This window comes from Peromyscus eremicus, unplaced genomic scaffold (assembly GCF_949786415.1).
Source record: "Peromyscus eremicus unplaced genomic scaffold, PerEre_H2_v1 PerEre#2#unplaced_71, whole genome shotgun sequence".
NCBI lineage: Eukaryota > Metazoa > Chordata > Mammalia > Rodentia > Cricetidae > Peromyscus > Peromyscus eremicus.
In genome coordinates, this window is record NW_026734312.1 from 754,049 (window position 1) to 777,586 (window position 23,538).

A 23,538-nucleotide genomic window follows, 5' to 3' on the forward strand; every position below is an offset into this window, starting at 1 on the left:
GTGGGCTCCACCCTGTTCTTAGGGGGACAGGACCCCTTTTGACATCAGGGTTTTCAGAAGTAGTTTGAATCTTTCTGGAATTTGGTTACTCTCTGGATTTGGCCTTCATCTAAGTGATGCTGGCTTGGCTACTGAGAGCTCCATTCTTGGGCTGTCTGGGAGTCTGGGACTTTTCAGCCCTGGTGGTACTTGGGCAAAGGAGGCTGGCTGGGGCTCACCATGTTTTGGCGCTTGTTCAGTTACCTCCACAGCCAGGTCCTTCGAGACTGAACTCAGCGGGAGGAAAATGTACATGTGTTGAGACTGAAGAACAGCCTGCTGTGGAAGGAGCAGATTGAACTGCAAGAGTACTGTGAGGAGATGAAGAGGCTCTTGAAGGAGGCCCATGAGATGATCAGTGACTCTTCTGCTGAGCAGCAGCAGGTAAGCTGTGGCAGCGGGGGCAGGTGCCCACCTTCCAACCATAAACATAGAGACACCCAAATAACCATCCTCCCATCCATCCAGACTCCCACCTACATACCATCTAATTGTTGATTTCTGTGATCACTCCTAAGTCGTTCTGGAGAGTTAGCCTCTTGCAAGAAACTGGATAATTGTCAAGCAAACCCTCTTGCTCTGCTAGAAGCTGCAGTACATTCAGAGAGAGCTGGGTCAGTCACAAATTACACACCTACATGTCATTATGATCAGAGGGCTGCTACGCAGGGAGGTACTTTGGGAACAACATAAAGCTTTCATTGATGATGTCAGTCGCCTGTGGCTCATTTGCTTTGCAAGGGTCATGTGAGATCACAGGGAAGAAGGAGCCTTCAAGGACTAGAGCCCAGTGCCAGTGCCAAGTGAGTGGTTCTCATTGTCAACGTTTTGGGTGGCATATGGTCTTCTCCTTTCTTCCTGAATCCCAATGTGTTCTCTTCCTCTTGACAAGTGCTGAATGGTCAGTTTCTCCACCTTGTTCATGTCCAGATCCTGTTCAGTGAATGGAGAGTAGAAATGATGCCTTCCCAGTCATTCATGGAGGTAGATTAAAAAACTGTATTTACATAATTGAATATCATAGGGCCAGGAGAGGTAATGTTAAGTTTAGGGTAAAAAGGCCAAGGAAAGAACTTGACCATGAAGGCTCTGAGACCAGGGCCAAAGAAAGAACATTTTGACCCTGACCTGGGCCAGGAATAAGAATCCTATCAATCTCTGAGCTTGTCCCCAAATCAGTTCACAAAAGTCTCATCAAATCCAGGCCAAACTGGAAAGCTCCACACACCCAAGAAACCCCTTGTATAGACTGCCTTCTGCTCAGTTCCCTGTGGCTTTTCACCAAAGCAGAGGAGCCACCTTCTTGGGGTTTCCATCTCAATAAGTATCTTGTGTGAGTTATGTTGTGTGGTGTGACTTTGTGGAATTTCTTGTCTCCTGATTTCCAGGATACCTTTCAGAGTAGAGCTGTAACACTTGCATTGGGAAACCTCCCCCTACCAGAGCAGAGCTGTTACATTTGCACTGGGGAAACCTTGCCTGCTGGGGCCGAGCTGTAACACTTCTGTTGGGGAAGCCATTCCCCATAAAGCTGTAATACTTACACTAAGTCCCAAGTGGAGGCCTTGAGAAGAAGAAGTGCTTGGAACCTTAGTAGCTCTGAAAGATCAGGGCAGCTATCTTCAAGCTGGGGCACATAAGCCACATCTGGGTCCCCCATCACAATGGCTAGATATGTGCCTCAACACCCACTGCAGTCCCATGGGCCCTGGAAGCCATGCTGGTTTGAAGTACAACCTCAGCTCATATCTGAGGTCGTGCAGGAAAGTCCTGGAGTCCATAGTGCTTAGCAGCACCAAGCCTTGACCATCTGTGTCTAGTACCAAGAGCAACTGAATGGCTGGAACCTTGGTGAATGCCCAAGGGAGTTAATATACCTGTTATTATAATTAGATATCCATGGAACATAAAGGAATCTGCTGAGGGTGAAGTTCAGTAACACTCTATCCTGACAGAGATTTCTCATCTATCATCCTGTGCCTCTTGATGCCCTGTTTCCACTCTGAATGAAATTAAGGAGCTCACCTAGCACAGTAGCTGCAGACTTGATAATTTCTAGATCTCTGCCAAACTAACCCCAGAAATCCTTCTCTGTGACTGCTATTTAGGAACCTAGAGAAGCAGCATAGCCCCATTGTTTCCCAAAGTATCCCAGGTGCTGAGCCCCATTACTGGAAGGCCCAGCTCAAGTCCTACCTCCTCCAGGAAGCTCCCCATCCCCTGCACAAAACTCACTGTACCTTCCCGGAACAGTTATTTCTTGATGTTTTACCCTGAGACAGTTGGCCAGCTTCCTTCTGCCTCTCTCTCTTCTCTAGACTGTCCATTCTCTCTCCCAAGTAGCTTTCTCAGTCTCACCAATGTGTCTTTGTGACTCCCAGAGGCACAGTAAAAACACCCCAAATGGCAGTTGGTGTTTCTTCAACAGTGGTGAAATCAAGAGGATGCTCAGGGCTCTCCAGGGTAGAATAGAATGTTCAGGGAAGGTACTGTTAGGGTCACTGCCAACAGCCTTCACCTACATGCCACTGAGCTCTTCCCTAAATAACCAATAGTTGCCCTTTCCAGGAGCATTCCCATGGGCACAGGGGATACCATTCTGCACCTCCTCCTCACAAAACCAGAGGTCTCTCTCTCTGCCTCATTAGAACCTTTTCATTACTTAACTATAGGGAGATCAAGACTCACTTTTCAAAAACAGCCCAGGGAATGGCTCTTCCCTTCCTAAGATCTCTAATCAATTAGATGAGAAATAAAAGTTTCTAGAAAATGAGGTTAGGAAGTGTACTTGTTTGAACCCAGAACAAATGAGTGACATGAGGTGTACTGTGTCCTTTTAGATGGTGTATTACACTGACAAGCCAAGATTAGCTCTCTCAGGAATACCCGATTCCAGAAGCCAAGGGACAGGACCTGCCCTACACACTGCTTCATCTCAGGCAACCCTGGCACACAGAAGCATACACATTCAGGAAGTGACTGGCAGAAGAGACTCTGCCCTAGCAGGATCTGAAAGCCCAGTGGAGTCTCACCCCACTCCGTGGCTATCAATTCACCCACCCCTTTATAGGTAGGGGGTGTCTCAGAGGTCAGCTGCTTCTTCTGCCTCCCTGCACAAAACAATCTCCTTGGGATGATTCACAGTTGCACAGAATGCAACTTGGCTTCAGAGTCTTCAGTCCTCTTTTGTCAGAGCCAGAGGAAAACTGGTACTATCCACAAGCACTTAGGGAATGCGGTGGGGGGTTTGCCCAAGTCACTTCCTGGATGCTGCAGACCTTCATATTGATGGAAATGTCATGCAGGACAAAACTTAGTCATCAGATTCACCAACACTTCCTCACCCTGTGCTGTCAGGAAAGGGACTGTCTCTGTCCTAATACACTGCCTCTAAAAGCTCTCAGGCTACACTGGAGATCTAGGTTGCCACCCATACAGCTGGGACCTCAGACACCTTAGTACTCACTGGCAGACAGCAATGCTTGGTGACTCTTGCCCTGCTAGTGGTTGTGATATAAAGTATGAGAACCTCAGGCTTTGCCAGGGCAGTTTCCCCTCCCTGTTTTTAGTGCAACAATCCCTAAAGGAATGGAGTGGGGATGAAGAGCAGTGATGGTACTAAAATAGTTCCCCTGATTCCTTCCTCACTCAGAGGGAAAGCAGAAGACCTCCAGCAGAGCAGTCTGTCAGCTCCTGGCTGTGCCAAACTAAACATCAGAAATCCTTGACTCTGGGTCTACTCTTTAGGAACCCAAAGAAGGATAGGCCTATTGCTTCCCAGAGGAGCTGCTGAGCTCTCTTCCTGGGAGGTCCATGTCAAGTCCAACTCCTCCAGGAAGCTCCCAACCCCCTGTCGAGGAATCACAGTGCCTTCCCCTGGAACATTGATTTCTTGCTGTTTTACACTGAGACCAAAGCACACCTTCCTTTGGTGTCTCTCTGATATCTCTGTGCTTTCCATTCTCTCTCTAGTAGCCTGCTCAGTCTTTTCAACATGTCTTCGGTTGAAACACATAGGACAAATGCCCCAAGGGTCTTTGGTATCTGCACAGCACTTGTAATATCAGAGATGATGCCAGAGCTCTCTAAGATACAAGAGACTGTCTGGGGAAGTAATTGCTAATGTCACACCTTACAGTCCTCACCTCCCTGCTAACTATCTCACACCAAACTGACCTGCAGCCAAGGTGCCCTTTCCAGGAGTCTCTCCATTATCATAGCAGAAGGATAAGAGAGAAAGTGTCACCAGCTAGACACAGATGGAGCACTGATTTCTACCAGATCCTGCCCCCTCAGTGAGCTGAAATGAGATGGAGGGCAGGAAGGCCGCAGGGGCTGCTGGGACTGCACTCACCTGTGCCCTCTGAGGACTCCTGAGGCCCGTGGTGCCTTTCAGGTAGAGAATGGGCATCAGGAAAGACTGTGTCTTCTCCAGCACAGCATCCAGGTACTAGAAGTGGTCCTAATGACCCCAGCTATAATCTTCTTTATTTTCCCGACCCCTGGCACCTCCACAGAAGTATCCTGTCAATGAAGAAGGAACTACTTCTGCAGTTTTATAAAGCAGCCAGAGGGAGGTTTACAAACTCTCTCTGATGCCCCTGAAAGTGGTGGCAGGTGGGAGCTTGCCATAGCACCAATAATTATGCTGGACTCAGTTCTGCAACCACTGGTGTGCAAGACAGAAGTTGCACTCCTCTTCCCTACAGATCCAAGCACAGAAATATGACTAGAATATTCTGCTAAAGGTCTAAGTCCCTATACTCTTGCTGTGAAGAGACACCATGACCAAGGCAACTCTGATAAAAGAAAGGATTTAATTGTGGGCTTGCTTACAGATTCAGAGATTTACTCCATTACCGTCATGGTGGCACCAATGCTACCGCAGCAGTAAATGAGAGCTACGTCCTGATCTGTCAAGAGAGAACTTGTCCACCCCTGGCTTCTGAAACCTCAAAGTCCAACCCCCAATGACACACTTCCTCGAAAAATGCCACACATCCTAATCCTTCTCAAATGATGCCACTCCCTGATGACTAAGCATTCAGATATGGGAGCCTATGGGGACCATTCTTATTTAAACCACCACAATATCCCTGTTCCCAATGCGAGATGGAGCTCATCCACAGCATAAGTCACTAGGCATCCCTGGATGGCTCAGATGTCCTATGCATAAAATAGAATGATAATCCTAAACACAAATCTTGTAGGAGAAAGATGCCATGAATTTTTTGGGAGCCACCTGGTACTTCCCCACTCCCTGCTCCCCTCTAACCTCAGTTCAGCTGCCATATAACACACTTCCTCTTACTTTGAGCATTCCAGAGGTCTGGGCACTTTCCTTTTTATTTCTGCAAGGAACCTGTCCTCCAGGCTGGTAATATGCTTACTATTGAAGGTGGTGCAATTGTTACAGCTCTGGAGGGAAAGGTATCCTGACTTGTAGGGTAGTCAGGCTATGCCTGCAAGTGTTATAGCTCTGGAGGGAAAGGTATGCTGACTCGTCAGGAAGTCAGGCCATACCTTCAAGTGTTACAGCTCTGGAGGGAAAGGTATCTTGACTTGTAGTAAGGCTATACTTACAGCTGGGAAGGAAGGAATCCTGTATAACTACAGCTGTGAGGAGAAAGTATACTGACTTGTTGGAAAGTCAAGGTATAATTGAAGCTGGGATGCAGTGGGAGATGGTCTTCTGATCGGATGTAGCAACGTTACTTCCTTCTGAGAGAGAGTCATTACAGATGAGCTCTGCTCTGCCCCTTCCCCCTCAAGAGAGCTTCCCAGCAGAGGTATCCTTTTCTTCTGCTGCTCTGCTCCCCTATATGGTGGTATTTTATTTGTACTGAAATGTGATTTTAATTGTATGTTAATAAATAAAGTTGCCTGGGGGTCAGAACTAAAAGCAAGCCATCACAGAAGCTGGGTGGTTATGGTGCATGACTTTAATCCCAGCACTTGGTAGGCAGAGCTAGGTAGATCTCTGTGTGTTCAAGGATACAGCCAGCATTGGAGACAACACACCTTTAATATCAATACCAAGCATAGAAGACCTCAAGGTCTGTACAGGCAGGCAGTGACTAGAAGGTCATGTGGTTGGGTTTACAACCAATGAGGAGGCAGAACAGAAACTCTATAAAAAAAGACAGACACAGGAAGTGGGTCTCTTTCAGAGAGGTAGGACCACCGCGACAGTGAAGGGTAAGGTGTTTAGCTCTTAGCTATATTGCTCTGACCTCTTGGCTTTTATCTCTGTATTGGCTCTGTGTTTCTTATTTAATAAGACGATTGGTTTCTTCTACACCGCTATGGAAATGTCCCAGCAGAGATATCCTTTTGTTTTCATCTCTGGCCCAAGGTGTTACTTCTGGTTTGCTCTGCCAAAGAAGAACCCGTCCCAGAAATGTAGCAATATGCTCGGGCTCTGACACAAAGTTGTTAATTCTGCCCACTACCAAGGGAGCTTCCCAGCAGAAGTATCTGCTTCTTCTTCTGCGCTGCTCTGCTCCCAAAGGAGCTTCCCAGCAATCAAAAGATCTTCACCTAAAAATCTTTTAAGAAAGAGATTTATTTTTGAAGGAGGAATCCAAGAGATTCCTCTGCAAGTTTGGAGAAGAACAGCTGATAAATGAACAGACATAGGTGCTTAGGGATGGAGTTTTTTTCAGGGAGAAGATATTTCTGCTCAGGGATTGGTTGATTTTCCTGCTCAGGGATTGGTTGCTTTAGTTGGTCAAGGACAGAGTTGGCTCTGGTTTCAGGGCCAAAGTGTGTTTCTTTAACTGACCCTTTTTAGACTTTTGGCTCTAATTTCAGGGCCAGGGTGTATTTCTTTGACTGGCTCTGGTTCCAGGGACAAAGTGTGTTTCTTTGGCTGTGGTTTCAGGGTCAGGGTGTGATTCCTTGGTTCTGGTTTCAGGACTAAAGTGATTATTTCACTGGCTTGGGTTTCAGGGCCAGGGTGTGTTTCTTTTACTGGCTCTGCTTTCAGGGCCAGGGTTGGTTTCTACAAGTGAGCTTCTCCAGAGGTCTCTACACAACAAGTCTTGGTCCTGGCACTCCTCTCTACTGATCAGAAAGAAAAACAAGCTCATAATGTTTGTGGGAAATTCTGACTGTTCCTGGTTATCCCTATGAGGAGAAGCAAAGGGTCTCAGAGCGGGCACACACACAGACATGAGTGATTCTGGAAGCTTTACAACTACAATCTAATACCAATTGCTTGGGAAAACAGTGCTGTCATCCCCTGTCATTTGATTTCTCTGATTTCAAGGATTGTGAACTGAACCTGCTGTCTATGCTTCCATTATTCATGCAGGCAGCTTCTCTCTCCCTGGAATGATGTCTACCTAAGACTGTCACAGCATTCAGAAGGTTGATAACTACTGCCAATGATGGTCTTGGTGACATGCAGATTCCTGAGCTTTGGCCTAGACACTTTGGCCAGGCCAATAATATAATAAGCCTTCTCTGCACACTGTTCACTTTATCAGTAAGACTCCAGAGAGCCAGGGCCACGTGAATCCCCTCTAGGAAGTATCCAAGATGCTTATGACTGCATGTACGCTTGGAGAACATCCCTGACTTACACCTAAGGCTTTCATGTCCAAAGGCCCAGCAATTGTCTCCAAGGCCTTGGCTCTGCTGGGTGGCTAGGGAGGGTTCTGCCTGCTGCAGGATCTCCAGGTTGGTCTATCAAATAAGAGGCTTCAGCTCCCCAACTGCTACATGTTCTGGGAGACAGAACCGGACAGCACACAGGGCCAAGTCAGGGATGTTTCCAAATATTGCTCTGTCAGCTCTCTCTCCACTGTGAAGACAGGCTGTTCTTCATTTTTATTTATATTATTGTCTTAGGGATTGCCTTAGGGAGGGTCTCTTGTAGCCCAAGGTTGCCTCAGACTCTTGATTGTTCTGTCAGTACTTCCCTGGTGCTGAGATCAGTGGCATGTCACCACACCACCATGCCTTTATTGGATGTTCCCTTCAGTGTTATCCTTTGTGCCTGCTGACGCTTATAACCTCCCATAAATGTCAGCTGAATGAAACTATTAAGGGAAGAAAAAGACAGATTGTTAACAGCTAACAATAGTATAAATAGAATGCAGTAAGTGCTAAATGGTAGTGGAATGTGACAGAGACAGCAGGGAAGGAAGGAGGAAGGACATTGTCTCCCCTCTACTGTCACAACATTGTCAATGTTTCCTCACTGAGGGTTGCTGTCCGTTTAGAAAACATCAGAGGTGTGTGTGTGTGTGTGTGTGTGTGCGCGCGCGCGCGCGCGCGCGCGCACTTATTGACATGCACAGATCCAAGTCTTCATCCTTGCTGTATGTGAAACAAACCTTCCAGAACATCCAAAGCCTTTAAGGTCCACTCCCTAGCATCATTCTGACAGCCTCATGTTCTTTCATCCAACATTTGTTTAGAAATCTGGACAGAAACATGGTTTTTCTTCATCATTTCCCCAGAAATGTCTGTGTCACTTGACAAGACTAGGTTGAGAGTTGCCTGGTATGGAATTCTGTTCTCAAAACTTTAATACATTTACTCATCTGTATATTTATATATGTGTTTGCACACATGTGCCAGAGCATTGTTGAGGTTCAATGGACAAGTTGCAGCCATTAGTTCTCTACTCTCACCATGTTCATCCCAGGGTCATACTCAGGAGTGCTAATTCTGTGAATTCCTTGGCTCTGGGTGGTGTATAGACTGCTCACAGCTAAGAGGAATGTGGATGACAACAGAAGGCAATGATAGTGACCTGGACCAAATTTGAATCATTCAGAACATGTCATCCTCATTAGAGGAGTCTGTCAGCGTCAGTGAGGCTCGGCAAGTCTTAGAGACGATCCTGACATTCAGCATAACATATGGGCTCTTGGAGAGAATAAGAGACAATAAATAATTGTTAGCCAGGCATCTATAGAGGATGTGTTGGGGCATTTGGGGAGTAATAAAGGTCTTAGCAAATCTACAAATTCAAGATGACCACATTCTCTTAATCTGTTTTTCTCATAATGATTTGATATTGGCCTTCTTTATTTCTATGGTTCCTTGTTGCCAAACTAAAATAAGAAAAAGTCCAAAATCACTCAAATGGAACACGTAGTAATATATTGATATGAGTGCATCAGATGGAGATATTCTAGCATAAATGAGAAAAGGGAAGACAGTTGTCTTAGTTTCAGTGGGTCAAGCCCTGGCACCCCCAACTACATGCAACTCAGAGAACAATTTCTGGCAGGTTTTTTATTCTTTCTATCAATAAGGTGGGTCCCAGGGATATAAATGCATGTCCCAGGCTTGTCTGCATTACCTTTACCTGCTTAGATATTTTCCAGTCCATCATCAAAGCCACAGATTTTAATAAGCTACATATCTCTGTATATGGTCTCTGTGTATATCTATCCTACTTTGGAAATATTTATCCTCAAAATGTATGTTTGTCACAGTTAACAAAGGGCAAGAATCAGAGATGGGCGAATTTTAAAGCTTCTACAATAACTAATAGTTTGATGTATTTCACTTCATAGGCTGTAACAGTGTGAATTTTCCATCCCTGTCATAAATAATGTACTAATTTTGAACCTAACATATTGCACGTGCTAGGGAAGTATTCTGTCTCCAAGTTGTATTCCTGGCTTGTAACTCCATTCATCTGCTAAGCTACTATAGGGCAGACATCAAGATGAGCTTTAACTGTCAATTTAGCCCTCATAAGAATGGCCATGTGAGTAGCTGACAGAATGCTTTGAAGACTAGGCATGTTTATCTGAGATAGAAGAAGAACCCCAGTCCACATTACACACTCTACACAGTTTAGTCTGAGAAAGGTTAATAGTAAACTGTTATCTCTCTCCACAAATTCAAGGAGAAAAAACAGTGTTAATCTATCTGTAGCATTTATCAAAAGAACCAAAGCTATGCTGAGGATTCACATGGAAGGCATGACTGAACATAGGCTCCTTCCCAATAATTGAAAGATGGACAGGGAGACACATGCCACAGTTCAGTGATTGGTAGTGTAGGATGAATGAAATCTCAGCTGGTTCCAGTGTGTCTACAGGTATTATGTCAGAGTCAGTGAAGAATGAGAAAGTGACCAATGAAAGGAAGGAACTGAAAAGAACCACCTGCTTCTCTGGCTTTAGAGATCTTAAAAGCTATGGTTTGAGAGAAATAGACTTGAATTTACAAGGATAATTGCTTCACATATTAACTCTCTGACTTTCATGAATCTCAGGTCAGATCCATTCCAGGAGAACTTCAGAAGAATAAAGCCCACATCTAAAAGAAACCTTTCCTCAATACACTGTGACTTCTGCTGTGGTGAAAGAGTAGCATCAACCATCCCTCTCCCTTTCAAGCCTTGCAGAGATACACTCTCCACCAGAGGCATGTGGCTTTTGCTGTAGATACCATCCACCCAGATAAATGTGAAGTTTCCACTTAACACTGCTTAGCTGGTGCATCACAGGTATATCTTACCCCATCTCCATCCCCAGGTGAGTCTTAAAAGTCTGCAATTCATCTGATGGGCCTACTCTGCATTGTCATCTAAATGAGAGGTGACATAACTGCTCCAATGCTGACTTAAGAGATGCTGAGTGATGATCCTGAACCCAGGACGACTCTGCTTGAATGCCTGGAATCCAAAGCAGTCTCCCATGCCTTCCTCATGGTTCTGTCCCTACAGTTCTCCAGAAAAATCCTCTTTGGTTAGGTGTAATCCAGTACAACTAATACACTAGAGGCTAGAACGACAAAAGTCAAGTGCAGGGACTAGAGAGATCACTCATCCTTTAAGAGGATGTGTAGCTCTCCCAGAGGACCCAGAAATCAGCTAACAATCTTCTGTGACTCCAGTTCCATGTGGAATCCATTGCCCTTTCTGGCTTCAGTGCAAATTGATTCCTTGTGGTGCATAGAAAACAGGCAAAATACCCATATTCATAAATACAAGTAAACAAATCTCAAAGATTTCCATGCAAAATGAATAGTCAAGGCAACAGCACATTAAAAAGACCACATCTCAATATGTCTTAGAAGGTTACTACCCCTGCATTGTCACTGTCACTGGTGCTGTATTTCAGGAAAAGAAAGGTAGATGTCTATAGATTTCCTGATTTCTTCTATACTCCTGTAACAAATGTTCTCACTTCCTGAGATGCATTAGAAAACATAGGTGTATTTCTAAAAAATCTGATATGAATGATCACGTCATGAACATGTGTGTATCTATTCTCCGTTTTTTGAAGTAGCTAGACATGTGAAGTTAGGTCTTTTATATGGATTTTTTTCCACCATGAAGTGGATATACATGAAGTAGGCCATGGAATTCACACCCAAGATACCATCTTGGTTTGTAACCCTGTCTAGCTGAGAACTCACAGTGTAGCCTAAGCTTCCTGGGACTTGCAGAGATCCACCTCTGTCTGTTGAGTTCTAATGTTACAGGAATGTGAAACCACACCTGACTACAAAGCTACTTTCAGAATGAAGAGAATGTACCACGTTAGCTGTCCCCTATGGGAGAACTTACCCTGTTGGAGCAGGGCAGGAGGGGTGGGGGGAATGTGGTAGGCAGGGGAGGGAGGAGCGATGAGAGTTGGATGTGTGGTTGGTAAGTAAATTCAATAAAAAGTTTAAAGGAAAGAATGAAGAGTTGGAAATTAGTTTTTATTTGTGAAATTACAGAAATTTGACAGAATAGGGCCTTAAAGGGGTGCTTAGTATATCCAGTGTAAAGCTTTAGCAAAATATAAAATCAAAGAGAGAACAAAGAACCAAAAAAGAAAAAAAACAGCAAAACAAAACAAAGAACAACAAAACCTAAATTCATGCAAACTCCAAAACAAACCAAACTATTTACATAAGAAGCTTTCTCTTCATGCAGATGTCCTACACTCTGTGGCTGGCTTTGGACACAAGTTGGAAGACAACCCTGAATTGAAATACCCTCCTCAAGACAAGTGTAGTCATGCCACTTTGGGGCTTCTAGGTTAAGTCCTTGCTAAAGTTGATCTTATGCCATGTTGGCCACTATATGATTCTGTCTGCCAACATGTGTCTGTGTGCCCATTCAAGAGCAAAAAATGACACAGAGAGCATCTGTTACCAAAAGACATAACAGCTCATGGTGACATCCTTCCTAAATCATCTCTCAGAACAATTCACTTCACCATCACATGTGCATGAAATTGAGTAGTTCCCGCACTGGACTGGAGCGTGTCTTTGTGTGGTCTGTCTGGATAGCAGCATGACATCAACACAGTCTCTGTTGACATATCTCCCTCCGCATATGAAGGGCTAATTACTCAGTCAGCTACCAAAAGTTTGTAGCAATAAACTTTCAGAGTAACTATGAGCGGAAACATATTCTCTCCATGTTGTTGTGGCCCTCACTGGGAACACTTGCTGGTAGATGTCAGCTTTCTCTGCATAACTCTTGGTGTTTATTTTTTGAATCTCAAGCATCTTCTTGATGGTTTCTTTATTCTATAACTAGGGAGTCAACAGTCACGTGGATCAGATTATTGATGGATGACCTTCAGGGCAGATGATATTTGCCTCACTGGTGATTTCACAACTAGTAGTACATGTCTTGTTCTGAGGAGGCCTTGATCATAGAGTGGAGAATGTCAGGGTTTCTAGTTGACTATGGATTCCTTCAGCCTCCTCAGTTCTCATAAAGGGTGCTGTGAGAGAAGAAAAGGCAATCAGATCTAAAAACAGCCTTGCTGGATCACTAGCTAGATAAATGCAGGGCCTATTCACACATAGGAAACCAGAATCAAGGAAGAACTCCACCCCCACAAATGCCTTATTGCTGGGGATGGGATGTCATGGTGGCTCACTTGCTTATGACACTTAGTGCTCCTGCTGCAGCAGCTCTGTCGGCAGGAGGCTCTCATCCTGAGCTGTGGAATGTTCCAGCTCATGTTGGAGATTTTCTGACCTAGAGGAGGAAGTTAGTAAGGGCAGAGTCCTGGTGGGAATCCAACACGTCACTTGTCATTCAGTGATATCACAAAAACTCAATTGTGCTGGACAGTCAACACTTATCTTTAGCAGCAGTCATTGTATGTACACCTAAGGAATAAGTGTCACAGAATAGTTGGGCCTTTAATTATTTTCTGCCCTTAACAAGTATCAGATGTTGATATGAGTACTGTATGTACTGTGCTCTAATGAGAAAGAACAGGATTTTTTCCTACAGTATAGAGACATCATCTAAATAAAAGGAGTAGCATATTAAAGTCATATATAATAGCACAGTGGAGATACACAGACTGTTCATGATGAGTTTTTCATCAACTACCTCATTTTTTTCTTGTTCAATTTCTGTTTATTTCTTTCTAGGCAGGGTTACAATATGCATCTCTGGCTGACTAGATACATATTCTAGGATGGCTACAAGAGGCCAGAGATTTCCTTCCTGTGCTCCCAAAGAGCTTGGATTAAAGACATGAACAATCACATACACCTGTCCTTAGTCCTGATTTTAACTGGTATTAATTTATTTTCCTCTCCATGTTGTACAATGCTGTCACAGGTTTGATAGAGAAAACCTTAAAATTCCAAGCTGTGTTCCTTCTTGTCTTTTTTTTGAGGGATTACATGAGTAAGAGTGGTAAAGATCATGATGGGGATATCTACAGAAACAACTGAACCAAGCTCAAAAGAACTCAGGAAATTTAGACTGACAGTTGTGACCTTCTGCATATGGGCGACAGTTGTGGAGCTGGTTGTGTCTGAGGGGCCCCTGGCAGTGTGATCAGGATCTCTTCCTGGTGTATGAACTGTCTTTCTGGATCTCATTACCTATGGTCGGACACATTGCTCTTGCTTGATAAAGTGGGGAGGGGCTTGGTCCTGCCTCAACAGAAAGTATCAGGCTTAACTGTCCTACCATGGGAGAACTTACCCTGTTGGAGGAGGGGGTGAAGGGTCAGGGAAGAAGGTGAGTGGGGTGTAGGAGGAGGGAAGAAAGGAGGATCTGTGGTTGGTATGTAAAATGAATAAAAAATAATTTTAAAAAGACCACCTCACTTTATATACATAGACTTAATACAACTTTGCACCCAGGTAATACACAAGATGGAGCCTGTCATGCTAGAGCAGTATTTCTTGAGCCATGTGTCTGAGAACATTGTCACTGCATGGTCTCTGGCAATAAACAAGAAGAGCTGTGTTATACTTAGGCCTACAGCTGGGAATCTACATCCTGGCACTCTAGAGGAGTCTGTTCCACAACACTCGGTGAAGGTTCAGAGACATCTACCTTGGTTCATCCTGCCAATGACTAAACGTACTATGTCCCCAGTACACTTTACATGGGAAATGCTCAAACAATGAGGACAGCCAGTGTGACATCAAATAGTGACAAGGGTGCAAATCTCATCCTACAGGTACTAATTCTGAATAAAAATGTAATTTCAGTCAGATATGGTGAGGCACACCTTTAAATCCCATCACTTGGGGGGCATAAGCAGTTGGAGCTCTGTGAGTTCAAGGAAAGCCTGCTGAGAACATTCCAGAGAGATCAGAAGGGAGAAATGGGACACAAGTGTACAGACCCAGGGAGTATCAAACATACTGTTTGCTGGACAGAAGTTCTTGTTGATGGGACCAGCATAATACTCTGAGTTCTGAGTTGCTCTACCCATGCTTGGAGCAGGGAGTCTTGCTGATATGCAAAAGCCCACAAAGGACATAGAGCCCAGGTAAAGGGGACCCAATTGGCTCCATACCCCAACTTCAGCCTGGGTTCCTACCTCATCTGGGAGACAGTCAAATGATGCTGCAGCTTTATTGCCAGGTGTTTTTGCTGTGTGACCAGCTCCCTCTGCTTCAGCAGGCTCTGGAGTCTCTCTTCCATTCTTTGCTGCTCCTGTTCAATACAAGTTTGTGTCCTTATTGGAGGGTTGAGTATAGTATAGTCAATACATTCTCACACACACAGAATCCCAAGAGCTTATTGGTCAGTCAGTCTCACAAAATTTCAAGCTCATGGGCACATGAGAAAGCATGCTTGAAGTTCCTAAGACAGAGACTGACAAAGAGAAACCCAGTGGTCTCCTCTAGCTGTCATCCACATGAAATATGCACTGCACTCCCACATGCCTCTATTACATACACACACACACATAAACACACCACGGAGAGACACAAAGAGACAGAGAAAGACGTGACAGGAAAACAACAAAGTGATAGAGGAGTAGTTGTCTTTAAAATAAGCACACCAGCCTTTAAGCAAACTCTCAAAACTCAGCTTTCCATTACTGGGAACTAAAATGGCCTAGGGGAACATACTCTTGAACTAGTGGAGGAGTACTCCACCTGTCCTAATCAGTCCACTGTCATGAGGAAGCACCAGCAGGTAATATGCAAGTACACTTGGGGAAGTAGGAGACTCAAAGGGTGATCCCATTGCAGTCAGCTCCTGTCTGACACCCCTCCGGAGAGGCTAATTGATCTTCTAACCAGTGGTTCTCAGTATGTGGGTTGTGAACCCTTTGGGATCTAAGGAGCCTTTCACAAGGGACACATATTAGATGTCCTATGTAGACATTTACATTAAAATTATTAACAGTGGCAAAATAAACTTAAGACAATGCTACAAAATAATTTTATGATTTGGGGTCATCAAAACAATGAAGCAATGTATTAAAGTATCACAGCATTAGGAAGGTTAATAACCACTGATCTGGAGGCTACTGAATGACAATATGGTGCTTCGAAGAGCTAATAGTCTCTTTAAACCTTAGCAAAACTGTGTAAAGGGGCATAAGTCCAAAGGCTGCTTGCTAATGCTGCTGGCTAAGAAGCAGAAAAACTAGAAGCACATCTACAGACCCTGTAGTTCAGAGACAAAGAAACTCAGAGTTGCCCATTGTACAAGAGTTGGGGTCCCTGCCAAGATAAGCACTTACCAAAGGAAGACTTTCTCTTTGGTCAGTTCAATGAGCTTCTGTGAGGCCTCCAAATTCTCATTCTCAAACTTCTGCAGGTGTGACATGACCTGCTGATGTTCCATCTTGAGCTTTTCCCAGAAAGGATTTGGCCTGTGGTAGGGCCTGGACCCAGAAACAAAGAATTCCATGAATACAGGCCTCAAGGATCACATGAATTCAGTGTGTGTTCTATATTACTGGAATTAATAAGATGCCACATAATGGCTCCTATGTACTGTGACCTCTGGCGGCTTATTACACTTGCTCTTCTGCCCCAGGCCAGCAGAGTCAGGGTGTTAAGAGGGATGCAGCTGGGACTGAATATGCTCCCTCAGGAGTCCTGCACAGCTTGTTATGGAGTTCCCACAAGTCTATCACAGGTCTGGGCCCACCAGAAACTGTGATGTTTCTGCTGTCTTCAAATAAGAGATACTCATTCCAGGGTGCTTATATTGACATGGCAGCTAAAATCACATCATGAGCACATTTCAGAGGATGGGACTCAATATTATGACAGCTTCATAAATTCCCCCAGGGCATTCCCAGTTGACACCAAGGTGAACACACTGCAAAGGGCTATGCTGCTCAAAATGGGGCTCCCAGTACACCATGTAGACAACACATAGATACTGAGACAAGCAACACTTCATGTGCAACCTTAGACCCTTGATTGCAGGGTGAAGAGGGACACATATGCACAAACACACAAACACATAGATACAGAAAGATGGAGGAGAGAGAGAGAGAGACAGAGACAGAGAGAGAGAGAGAGAGAGACGGAGAGAGAGAGAGAGAGAGGGAGAGGGAGAATGAGAGGGGGGAGAAAGAGAGAGAGAGAGAGAGAGAGAGAGAGAGAGAGAGAGAGAGAGAGAGAGAGAAACTGAAAGAGGGAAAGGTGATAAAATGCTCTCATTGAGATGACAAATTAATGCATGCAATTGTGTCATCTTAGAGAGGACCAAGAGCAGCAGACATCAGTACCAGGCCTTGCTGCCACATATTAAGATGTGGTACAAAAACTCTCTAGCCGCTACTAGAAGCATCCAGCACACAATGTCTTTCCAGCAAGTAAAAAAAAATTACAGCAGTCTCACACTAGCCACCACTTGACAGGATCTCTCCAAATGCATGCTTGGAATTCACACACTACTGCTTCAATTCCTGAGTGATTCAGGCCAAAGGCTCTGATTTTCCTTTGGAGGAAGCAGAACAGTCTAATGTCCCCATCTCACTCCTACCCATGTGTCAGGTTTGCTTCAGAGAAGCATTTAGAGAAACAGTGTTGGGCAAAGGGACACCCAACCTCCCAGAAGCCAATTTCTTAGACAAAATAAACTAAGGGTGAAATTGTGGAACCGAGACGGTCACCATAGATTTTGAAACAGTAAATACTTGTTGTCCAAGGATCCTTCGGCTACTAAGATGAGGCGATCTCTCAGATCATTCCATTGAGCGGTCATCTCCAGGAGCTGAGTGGTCAGACTCTCCACCTTCTGCTTCACTTGCTTCTTTGTGAGGCTGGTTAGAGTGGGTGGTGGCTCCTTGGAGGCCCCTGTGGGTAGATGAATGAACAAAAGTGAATATACATTGTGACAAGACATAGAGAATGAACAGGTCACCCTGAGACCTGAGAAGGTGTTTGAGAATGGATGTAAGCAAGCAATTCAGTGACACCCCAAAGAATTTTGTCCTGGACTGAGATGCCCCCGCTGGGCATCTTAGGTCTCCCATCTCTGTGACAGGAGATAGGTGTCTCAGCCAGCTGATTTCCTCTGCTCCTTTAGCACATATTTTAGGTAACTAAGGAGAGAGCTTCCTCAGGCTTATTAACAGCTCTGGACTCTGCATTCAACTTGGCTGCAGGGTTCACTAGTCTGTGGCTTTCAAATGCAAGTAAAATTGACACAGTCCACAAGCACTCAATTCATTAAAGATGCAAAAATATCCTAACAGGTCACACTAAGCACATGGCAAAAATGGAGAAGCCACACAGGGACTGAATATGGTCACCATCCTCACCAAGATGGCTCAGTGACAAAGGAGGGTGCATAGAGCTGGTGGGCTGTAAATAAATGAAGACACTGAGGTTGAAGTACATTGATTACCTGCTTTTTGCTGGGCACAGTTCACTTGAACTTCCTACCCTAATGCTGGCCTTTTTGTCCCCTCTCAACCCCTACCCTCCTGTAGGATTGAAAGACAAGAGCTCCCAGAACAACAGCTTTGGCCTTACTCGCTCCTGTTTTCTGGGACAGACAAATTACTCTTCTGAAATCCTTGAATTTCAGGAGCCATGACAAGCAGGGAAGTCCAGTTGGATCCCAGAGACTCCTACCTCCTGTGTTCCATTATTGGAAGATTCAGCTCAAGCCCAGGTCCTGCAGGGACATCCCAATTTCCTGCCCACAACTTACTGTACCATCTTCTGGACCATTTCTTTCTTGATCGTTCACATTGGAATGGCTGAAGGCCAGCTTGTGTCTGCCTCTCTCTGGTTTCTCTTCCCTCTCCTTTCTCTCCACCCAATAGAGACCTGAGTCTTCCCAACATGTTCATGGCTGAACTGTAAGGGCACTGAACCAACTGTCCAAAGGCAGTTGGTGTTGCTACAACACAGGTGACATCAGATAACATTCTAAAGTCTTCAGGATACAATAGAATGTCCAGGCATGACACACCCCTGATGTCATGGGGAACTGACATTGCCTCCCTGCTAACCAGATCTCCTCATAACTCTTCAGAAGTCAGGTTTCCCATTCTAGGAATCTCTCCTGGGACTCAAGAGAAATGCTTCAGTACCCTTTTGTTCCATAGCCAGAGATTTCTCTTTAATTTTTTTGGAAATGCATCAGTACTTCCATGTGGGAAAGAAAGTGAGTGTTCATCTCCTATTAAAGTATATATCCAGAAGGTAACAGTATTATAGACATTGATGTGAGGTATGATTCTCCACAAGTACCTGCATCTCCTTATAATCAAGAAATGATGGACTTAATGATAATGGAAAGGACACTTTTTAAACACCTTCCCGGTATGGAGCCTACAGAAATTACTGCCAGTAGAGAATATGCAGCTTATTTGATTTAAATTGATGACCAGGTCAGATTGCATTAGCATGTTACATGGGATCTATATATAATCACTACCCAGTACATCATCTTTTAATAGTTTCTGAAAATGCTCAATGGGTATGACCCAAAATTACATTTAAAAATCCTGTAGAGTTTGCTCTTAGTGATTTTACAGATTGTTCTTCAAAAAAACAAGGACCATATATTTTATGCACAAATTCTTCACACTCCTCAAAATGGTTAGTACCATCCCCTGACTGTACAGCTCAACAGTCAAAACTTACTATATTCCATTAGTTTTTATTAGACATTGCTCAGTAATAGGTTACTTTTAACTCACTTCATGTATATATTTGCACATGAAGGATAGAGTTATACTAAAAATGGAAACTGGCCAACACTGATAGAAAAGAATTGTTACAAAAGTATTTTAAATTTTAAAAAAATGTAATGAAGAGATGAAAATCTCTAAGCTCTATCTACTTTGTACTCTAACACATTTTATCTCTACATTTCTTTGCTTCCTAATCTCAAAAAATAATATCTTATGATATAATTTCTTTAACTTTGGATGTGTAAATTCCTGGGGAATGGTTAAAATTTGTAAAATGCATACCAAAAATTAGCTGAAAACTTGCAACAAAAGGTTATCACTTTTAAAATCTATATATAGGCAGCATGTATAAAAGTTATTATTCCTACTGTCCCCTTTGGTTATTATTGTATCTCCTTTATAGACTAAATAGGCAATCACTGCTCCTCAAAATATTTTGGAGAAAGGTAAAATTTAATATCATGAGATATTCCTAAGGAAATATAGGTCTACTCAGGATAGAAGAACCTGACTCAAAAGATGTATGTCTAACCACTTATGTATTTGCAAACTGTTCAACACCAGGAGTCTGGAAAATTTAAATAAGAATCAAATATGTGATTGATAAATTTGGTATATTTGATAAATAAGGCTCTTAAATACCTAAGGTCTATTTATGAGAGCAGAATGCACTTGAAAATAATATATCTAGTCTCTTTGTCTTTCCAAACTTTGTTAATCTTTAGCTCTTTGCATAAACTGAGTCATAGAAACTGTGATATTCTCTAATGGCATACCCTGAACGAGTGAAAAATAAAATAAAGTTCAATTCTGTGGACTGTATTTATTTAAGTTTATATTTGAAGCCGAAGGATCTTAAGTTCAATCCAAATTTTTAAAACTCAAACTCAACAGGGATAAAATTGTAAAATCCTAATCATAAACAAAAGCTTCCTTGTAAACTGTTAAACACAGTTAGGTCATAAAAGTTAATGATAATCACCTCGTAAATAATAAAATTCTTTAAAGTGTTCTAAAACTATGCTTGTAGTCATACAAATTACAAATCTATTTCATTTTACAGGGAAAAGCTTCAGTTAGAATGCTGTTCTTATTTTCAAGATTAGGCCAAAAGCAATGATTAAAAATGAATAAAGTTTGTTTACACAGACTGTTTACCTTGCTGACAGACTTTAGGTTGAAAGAAATAAACCCTCATAGTGTGTTTCAGTGGAACTTCTCTCTATTCCTTTATTTCAGGGAACTTGTTATGCAATCAGGTAAATAAAAAAAATAATAAATTCAATTCTATTAAAACATGGCAATAATAGTGAACTGCTCGATCATTTGTCACAGAAAACATAGAATAAAGAGCTTGCTCAGGAGAAAAGCTAGAAGCAGCCTTGACTCAGGTTGCTGGCAGGAGGCTTAACCAAAGGCTTGGTGCCATGAATTGTCTGTTACTGAGACTGTAGGAGCTTTCCCTGCTTATGCCTGGTCCAGTAATGAATGCATCCAATGTGTACAGTGCTGGCAAAAGAAATTTGGTCTTCTCTTTAACATAAACAATGGAGACAATTTCTTTGTATGTCTTTCAGAAATTAAAAGCAAGAACACCACCCATATTTCTTGTATTTGTGATTACTAAAACTTAATTCTTTTAAATTTTTATTTTTGTATATCATAAGAACTTAAAACAACGTAAACAGGTTTAGCCAGGTTTAAACATAAGAGTGAATTTTTTAAAAGAGTTTTAAAAATATTTCTACTAAATAATATAAATATAATGGCCAACAATTCCAAAATAATTTCATGTTGCTCTAATTCCCTTGGAGGCCAAAAATGGGTGAAACAAAAATGCAATCAGTAGAAGTTAGAGTATTTGGGAGTTTTCATCTAAAACTATTCTTTCTCAGCTGTCAGTATCTAGATGTCTATGCTCAGAATTGGCTCACTACAGGCATGCATGAAGCCTCTCTCTAGCTAATCAGATGCAGAGCACAACCTATGTTTAGCACGGGGCACTGGCACTTCCACAAAAACACAATAGTGTCTTATCTAAAACTTGACTTTGTCAAATAGCTCTTTATGGGTGTTCATTCTAGGAATCCTGTTACAACTTAAAACTGGTAATGGTCCTGATTATACTAGCCAACACCTTCAAGAATTTTACATTTTATGGAATATTAAACATGTTACTAAAATCCCTTACTATCCATAAGATCCAGATGTTGTAAAATGCTGTCTAATAATTAAATGGGCAAGTTTCAAAAATAAAAGGGCAATATTTCTGAACTTAGGTAAAACTACACACAATACTACATTTAGCCAAGTTAACCATTAATTTTTCCACTTTAAAGTATAATTGTTTTCTGCTTCCCTTAAAGCATTTTGCCTTAAAGTATACACCGCCTAAAGGAAATGTTAAGTCAAAAGATATACAAACTGATTGATGGAGAGGGATTAATAATCTAACTGTGAGGCAAGGATATGTTTATATTTTTCTGGGAAATTCATAAAATCCTAGATGGTTTTTGATCTGACCAGGATAGCATCCCTGAGACCACCTAATAACGAAACAACTCAATGTAGACAACAAACCTATGACTGTGGGATGGAGAGTAAACCTATTTTTAACTTGGAGCAAGAGACATCAAGATGGTTTCTGATCACTGATATTTTGGGGTGAAAACAAGGACACTTAAATTACTGAACCAAGAATGATGTTTTATTTCTTGACTTATTACATGTTAACAATAACCTTCTCAAAGAAAGACATATTTTGATAGGAGGGATAAAAGGCACACCTATAATTGGAAGCACTATGATGTTGTTTTGCCATGCTAAGGTTCGTTTGTAAGCATTTATAACCAATCCTAGGAATGGTTACTGGAATATAAAGAGAGGTGTCAAATATGGCCTCTATGATCTGTAAAAATACCATTACAGCAAAATATTAGCAGATACTAATCAAGAGACAGATGAAATGATCAATACCCAAGCAAGGGACCATGACTGGTAGAGTGTACTACTTTATTAAATCTGACTACTACTCACAGTCATGAACACTACACTAGACCTTACTTTGGGAAGCCTACATCAAAGGATTTTGCAGAGCTCTCACCGAGGCTAATTCATTTCAGAAGACACCAGGTAAACATTCCATCATTAAGATTTTAAGAAAAAATTGTAAGAAAACTTTTCCTGATAGAAGGAGCCCTAACTCTTCCTGTCTGGACCTGAGAAAACAGTAGCTGACATTCTGCTCAGCAGGGATCTGAATTCTTGCACATTTTACCTTGTTCACTGGAGTAATAACACTGCTCCTCTGACCAACACTATCATCTTTGTCTACACAGGGGACAACATCACCTCAGTACAGGATTTGGGAAGGCTCTGATCAGTCTGGAGGAGGCAGGAAGATCCTGAACACTCTGGATATCTACAGTTGCTGGTCTATAACCAGGAACAGTGTTTTTTCATTTGATGTCTTTCTTCCACAAGACTTAGTAACAGGTCAAATGATTTTTACCTGTGAAGCACTATGGTGTATCTTTAGTTCTTCTAGTATCAGGTATCCTGAATAGCTGGGTGAATCACTAGGGGCTTACAGAAAATGGCTATAAAGCAAGCAAGAGAAGTAGAAATCAGAGTTATTTGGATTGTAGGAAAGACACCAAATGGCTGAAATGTCTACTGAGGGTGTTCAATGTTCCTAGCTTATTTAAAATTTTCTCTTTCATGTTACTTATAACCATGAAGCATAACAATGATGCTGGGGCAGTGTGAGTATTACTTTTTTATTACTCATATAATTACTCAAACTAGAGTCCATGGGAAGAAGGAGCCTCAATAAGGAATTGTTTGGATTAAGTAGACTTTGAGCACATCTGTTGGAGATTTATAGATCGTTAATTAGATGGAGGTCTCACCCTATAGTATGCAGAACCACTTCATTGCTGGGACCTGAACTGTGTAACAGTGAAGAAGCTGGAGCATATGCAGAGGCAAGCAGGCTGCATGGCTGCATTTCCATCTCTCTGCTCTTGACTGTGGATGTGATGTGACTGAGTTCCTGCCTTGATATCCCCCAAAATGGACTACTACCTGGACCTGTGGGCTAAAATCAATTCTTGTCCTGCTGTGCTTGGGAAAT

General features: G+C 42.7%; 2 long non-coding RNA genes across 3 annotated transcripts in view; one reads left to right on the forward strand and one right to left on the reverse strand.

Moving 5' to 3' along the window:
- Positions 1-756: 756 nt before the first annotated feature.
- Positions 757-23,538, forward strand: part of LOC131901316 (uncharacterized) — a 99,177-nt gene continuing 76,395 nt past the window's right edge. Inside the window, exon 1 of the long non-coding RNA XR_009376496.1 lies at positions 757-842. This is a non-coding gene — a long non-coding RNA (uncharacterized LOC131901316). The remainder of the gene's footprint in view (positions 843-23,538) is intronic.
- LOC131901317 (uncharacterized) overlaps positions 12,406-23,538 on the reverse strand; it is a 64,354-nt gene continuing 53,221 nt past the window's right edge. For both annotated transcript variants that reach the window (XR_009376498.1, XR_009376497.1), the window contains exons 3-5: positions 14,820-14,935; positions 12,900-13,000; positions 12,406-12,740 (exon numbers count right to left, since the gene is read on the reverse strand). This is a non-coding gene — a long non-coding RNA (uncharacterized LOC131901317). The remainder of the gene's footprint in view (positions 12,741-12,899; positions 13,001-14,819; positions 14,936-23,538) is intronic.